Raw genomic sequence first — 6,000 nt, forward strand, 5'->3', positions numbered from 1 at the left:
CTTGAACTGAGTCCAGACTCTGGCCTCAGGGAATTCAGAGCCAAGGAGAGGGACAGGTATTGCTTCCTTTGTCTAACTTCAAGCCTCTCCAACCCACCTTCCAAGTGCTGCCAGTCAACCCCACCTCTCCCCCAGGGGAAGTCCCTCTCCGCTCTCCAACCCACTCCGGTAAAGGCTGGCCCTCAGCATGGTACCAGACCCTCAGAGAGCCTCAGAGACCAGCTGCTGCTTCCGCCTGCCCCTTCCCCCACCACGGCAACACCAGGCTGCTTGCTGCCCGCCCCTGGACGGCCCTGCTCTCTTGAGCCTAAGTGCCCGGGATGTCCCAGCCCTCTACGGCCCTGTCCTGGGAAATCCACATCCATCCTTCAGTCTCATCCCCATCATGTCCTCCTCTCCTAAGTCTTCCCTGACCCCCTGTTCTCCTATACGACCACTGCACCTTGTCCCGGACACCAGCCCCACTGCCTTCCCAGTCTACAGCCCTGGCTATGAGGGCAGCCTTCCCTGGCCATGTTTCATATCCAAGACAGGCCATCTGGCCAAAGTGGATTCTAGGAGAGCCAGTCCATAACTAGAAACATCCTATGGACTATCCTGGAGTGAAAAACCATAAGCTGGGCCGATCAGACTTACTCATTTATTTATTTGTTCCCTCTCCAGCATCTGAACTGGGGAATCAAGCGGGCAGCAGCAGGAGCCGGAAATCACCCATCGTGTGAAACCATGTAGTTGAGTCCATCTGCACAACAGAGGTTCTCACTGATACGTAAACTCACGTGAGGAGTGTACTGGGTTTCCATTGCCGCCACAACTAATTACCACAAGCTTAGGGGCTGAAAACAACACGAATGTATTACCTTACCATTCCATAGGTCCGAAGTCTGGCATGGGTCTCACTGGGCTGCGTGGCTTTCTGAAGGCTCCAGGGGAGAAGCTGTTTCCTTGTCCAGCGTCTAGAGGCTGCCTCTGTCCCTTGACTCGTGGCCCCTTTGTTTATCTTCAAAGCCAGCAACGTTGCATCTCTCCGACTCTTCATAACCATATCTCTTTCTGATCCCACTCAGGAAAGGTTCTCTGCTTTTAAGAACTCATGTGATTAGACTGCCCCCCTCCCAAGAAAATCCAGGATAATCTCCCTCTCTGCCAGTCCCTAACTGTACTCACACCTGTAGGGCCCCTCCTGGCATGTAAGGTAATCTATTTACTGCTTCCAGGGATTGGGGTGTGGACGTCTTTGGGGAGCCATCATCTTGTCTAGCACAGGAGCTTGCTAAAACGCACACTGCCAGGCCCGCCCCACAACGGTGCTAATCCAGGAGGTTTTTCTGGGAAACCCCAGACAGCTCTGAAGCAGCTGGTGTGCAGACCAGCCTTAGAAAAACACGAATACACACAAGTCAGTCAGGAAATGAGGGGGCTGTGGCAAGGGGAGGGGGAGGCAGTCATCCTTAGAGTCACTGCGGGTTCCTTCCAGGCCCTGGAACCTGTTGTCTCACAAAGTCCTCAGAGTGGCCAGGGCTCACCCCAGCTCTGGAGAAGCTGGGTGTCCCCTGAACTCCCGTTCCTGGTCACCTGTGAGAGCCCTGCTTGAGGGGAGCCTCACAAATCCCCCGTCTGCTGAGTTCCATTAGCACCTGCGACGTATCATCTCGCCTCTTCACTGGAGTCTAACACATCTGTGGACAGTATCTGTGTCTTTTCACCTTTGCGTTCCCAGGGCCTGGGGCATAACGGGGCTCAAGAAATATCTGTTAAATGAACACACGAATTAGTGATTTGAGGGCCGTGCGGGTGGGAAGAGCTATATAAGAAGCATGAGAGAAGTCCCCTGGAGTGGGTGATTTTAATCGGGAGGGCCCAGGCCTTTGAGCTGGGTCTAAGAAGAGGGCTCAGGTTGGAAGAGGGGAAAGATTCCAGGCAGGGGAAGATCAGGAACAAAAAACCACAGAGAGAAGGCAACAGCAAGGCCTGGGCAGGACCAGGGAGGTGGCTGGTGTGACCTCACGGGGGAGGATGGAGAGACAGTGCCAGAACTTGACCCAAGCTATAGGAAGAGGCCTCTGGCAGCTTTACATAAGAGGGTGGTGAAGGTGGAGAAGATCCTGGAGTGAGCAGATCAGGACTAGGACAGGGACAGCCTGGTGAGAAGAGGCAGAGATAAGCGAAGAGATCAGGATGACCAGAGGAAGAAGCCCGAGACTGTGGCTCACTGTACCAGCTGCAAGGGCAGGGACATAAAGATGGTGCCGACACTTGGGGGGTGGTGGCGCCACGGTCAGGGATCGGTGGGGGAGGGGGCAGCACTGGACAAAGGGGAATGTGAGGAGCTGGCTCTGTCCCAGAGACTGGAGGCGGTGGTGGGGGTAAGCGTGTCACGGGAAGGTGATCCAGGTCGGATCCTTGGAGACCCCCACACTACACGGCAGGAGGAGGAGGGGGAGGAGAGGTTGGGGAAAGACAAGAACTGGGAAGGAGAACTTCAGTCATGGGAGGATTATTTCAAAAGAACGAGGTCAACTTTCCCAAATGCCCCAGAGAAGGAAAACATAGCACCTGATTTGGTGTGGTTCCTGCAGCGCTGGGCGCCAGAGCCCTCCCCCAAGGCTGCAGACTGCCGGCAAAGCAAGCAGGCAGCGGGCCAGAGTCACTTCCACTCAGTAGTGGGCTCTCGTGCAAACATGCACCGGCTTACCTAGCAGTGCCTTCAAGTTAAATCACCCTCCACCCCAAACCTCTGCTGTCACACAGGGGATGGCTGCACAGAGGGCCTAGGCAGTCGGGGGCTAGGACAGCCTCAGGGAGATGTCTGCAGCACCAGAACATCGGAGCAATTCAGGTATTCCCGAGGGTGGAAGCCTGACACAGAGGTAGAGGAGTGAGAGGGTGGAGCAGGAACAGGGGCCGTCTCAACAGATACGGACCCCTTCCCCCAACAATCCTGGAAAGATGCAGGCCCCAGCCTTCAGAGGTTCACTTCTGGAGAAAAGGAGGTCCCAGGACTGACTGAGATCAAAGTGCATGAGCCTGGTAGAACGAAGGCTCAAAACAGAAATTTACTTGAATGAAGGGAAAATAGAGAAGGTGGTATTTCTTTCCCTCCTGAGCTGTGCGTTGAGATTCACACCTCCTCCACATGTTTGGGAAAAGTTGGTCCTCTGCCTGGCACAGACTTTGCCATCTGAATAATCTGCTCAAATAGCTCTGGAAAAATCTTTTCTGGTAGAATGAGTTTCTGAGATTAGCTTTTCCCCCAATAGCCAGGAACACAAGCATATACTCTCTGCTGCCTTCTGCTCAGAAGGGCAGCCCTGCAGGAGAAAAGGGTCTCTTGGGTTTAGAAAAGCTTTGGTATCGGCCCCGTCTAGGCGGAATGTGACAGACTGGAGGGCAGGTGTCCTCTAAGCATAGCAAGCACGGGGCTGCCCCAAAGCAGGAATCAGAAGTGCTGGCATCCTCAAAAACCCTCATTGTGTTCCAAAGGCTTCTGTACCTCAACCATCCATGCTTTGGCTCAGGAAGTCGCCCCGGAAAACATCAACCTACCCCTGGGGAGATCCAGGGTTTCCAAAATAACTTAATACACAAAGGGCTTCTGAAAGATTTTTGTTCGCTGAAAAACAGACACAAACATTTTACTGAACTATGTATTTCTACATAAACAACTCTTTTACAACAAAATCAGATAAAATCCACAAAGGTATACAAGTCTTTAAAGGAAAATATTTTTTCCCTTAAGTATAAAAAGATGACTTGCCAAATAACATCATACTGAAACACATAAAGCAAAAACCGTTAGAAACACAAGAGAAACAGACAGAAACACAGCAGTAGTGGGAGACTAACACACTTTCCTCAGTCTTCAATGAGTCAAGTGAGCAAAGATTAAAGGCCCACAATATTATAATTAATAAGGTCAAATCAATACATGTAGGTTGAATTGTGTTCCCGTCAGAGGATATACCATCTTTTTCAGTTTCCTGGGAATATTTACTAAATTGAACAATTTATTAAGTCCCAAGAAAACATCAATAAACTCTAAAATGCAGAAGCTTGTACAGGCCATACCCTCTTTGACAGCAAGGCAGTAAAACTAGAAATTTATAACAAATGTTAAAAAACAACAAAAAGTATCAAACTACCTAGAAATTTAAAAGTATAATTTCAAATAACTTCAGTAAAAAATAAAGTCAAATCTGAAATTACAAATTATTTATAACTTAGAATATCATACGTAAGAATTTAAGGGATATGGATAAAGAAATAGAAGAAAAGTCATATAGCCTTATGATTGCTAGCAAATATATCTACTATAAACAAGAAAAGGTTAAAATGACATTCAACTTGAGAAGGTGAAAAAAATAATGAAATAAAGGAAATTAATAAAAATGAAAACAAACCAAAAAAAATCATAAAATGGTAAAATAATAAATTAAGATATAAGTCCCAGAGTTGGTTCTTTGAAAAGGCCAATAAAATAGGCTAATTCTGAAAAACTAATCAGAATAAAAAGGGAAAGCACAGACATGACATTATGGATGAGAGAAGAGAATACAGTAACTCCTTGTGAGCAAATTTGAAAATCTTAACAGAGTCATCATATAGGAAATTTAAATTGCCAAAAACTTACAGAACAGGAAGAAAGTTTAAAGAAGCTAATGAGCATGGAATAAGATTGAAAAAGTTGTCAAAGAATTATTTCCTAAAAAGGCACTAGACTTGGACAGATTTATACATGTTATAAAAACTTCAAGGAGCAAAAAATTCTAAATATTAAACTGTTTAAGGGCATAGAAAAAAGAGAGCACGTTTCCCAAGTTTTTTTTTTTTTAAAGAAGCTAACACAAACCTAACATCAATACCCGACAAAGACAGCAGAAAAAACTATACAACTATCCATCTTAACATAAACAAAATTCCAAAATAATGAGCAAACCAAATCCAGAGTATTTTTCTTATTTTAAAGCTCTTATTTTCATCATACAAGTAATACAAGAACCGTGTAGAAAAATCAGAAAATACAGATAAGAACACAAAATAAAAATCTACCATAAACCAACCCATCATAAATAACCACTGTTAACACTGAGTGGAGATATATCCTGGAAGAACAATATGTCATGACTAAATAAGATTTTTCTAGAAATGCAGAGAGGGTTTAACATTAGCAAATTTATTAAAATGATTCTTATTAAATCATGATAAAAACCATTTGATCATTTTGACAGATGTGAAAAAAGGCATTTAATAAAATTCCAACACCCATTACTGATAAAACTTTCAGCAAACTAGGAAGAGAAGTGTATAACTTTAATATATAAATTCAAATATTAAGAATATCTTATATTAAGAGGCAAATGTGTACTTCTGGAGAAACAGTAGCGGTTTCTCCTCTAGAGTGGAGAAACACTATATTCTCGCCAAGTAAAAAGTGTATATAAAGAAGAATGTACAACATCAGCACAATTTATAGACATGTTATTTAACATTGTCCTAAGATTGCTGGTCAATGTGATAAGGAAGTGGAATAAGATAATTAAAAATATGGAGGTAAAATTATCACAATTCAGAACTTCTTATCTACCTGAAAAAGGCAGAAGAATTATTAACAATAAAACTATTAAAATGAAAGGAAATTCAGTAATTGGCTAGTTACAGAATAAATAAATAACCAACTGCCAAGTTAAACAAGCCAGCAAACAACCACACCACTCTCTATGCAGAGTTAAGAAGAATGAGGTAGATTGATATGTACTGACAGGAAGATGTCCAAGATCTATCGCCAAGTGAAAAATGCAAGCAGTAGAAGGGTGGTATCATACGGTCAAAATGCTAAAACCTATTTTAGGAAAAAAAACTGAGGACTATGCATCAACTATTGACTTTATCTTGGGGCAGAGGAATTTTGATTATGGACAACTTTCAATTTCTAGATTATGTTTTTTCATAATGTTTACATTTCCACAACTTATAACATTTTAAGTCAGAAAAATCAGTGGA

The sequence above is a fragment of the Vicugna pacos genome, chromosome 27 (assembly GCF_048564905.1).
Source record: "Vicugna pacos chromosome 27, VicPac4, whole genome shotgun sequence".
Taxonomy (NCBI): domain Eukaryota; kingdom Metazoa; phylum Chordata; class Mammalia; order Artiodactyla; family Camelidae; genus Vicugna; species Vicugna pacos.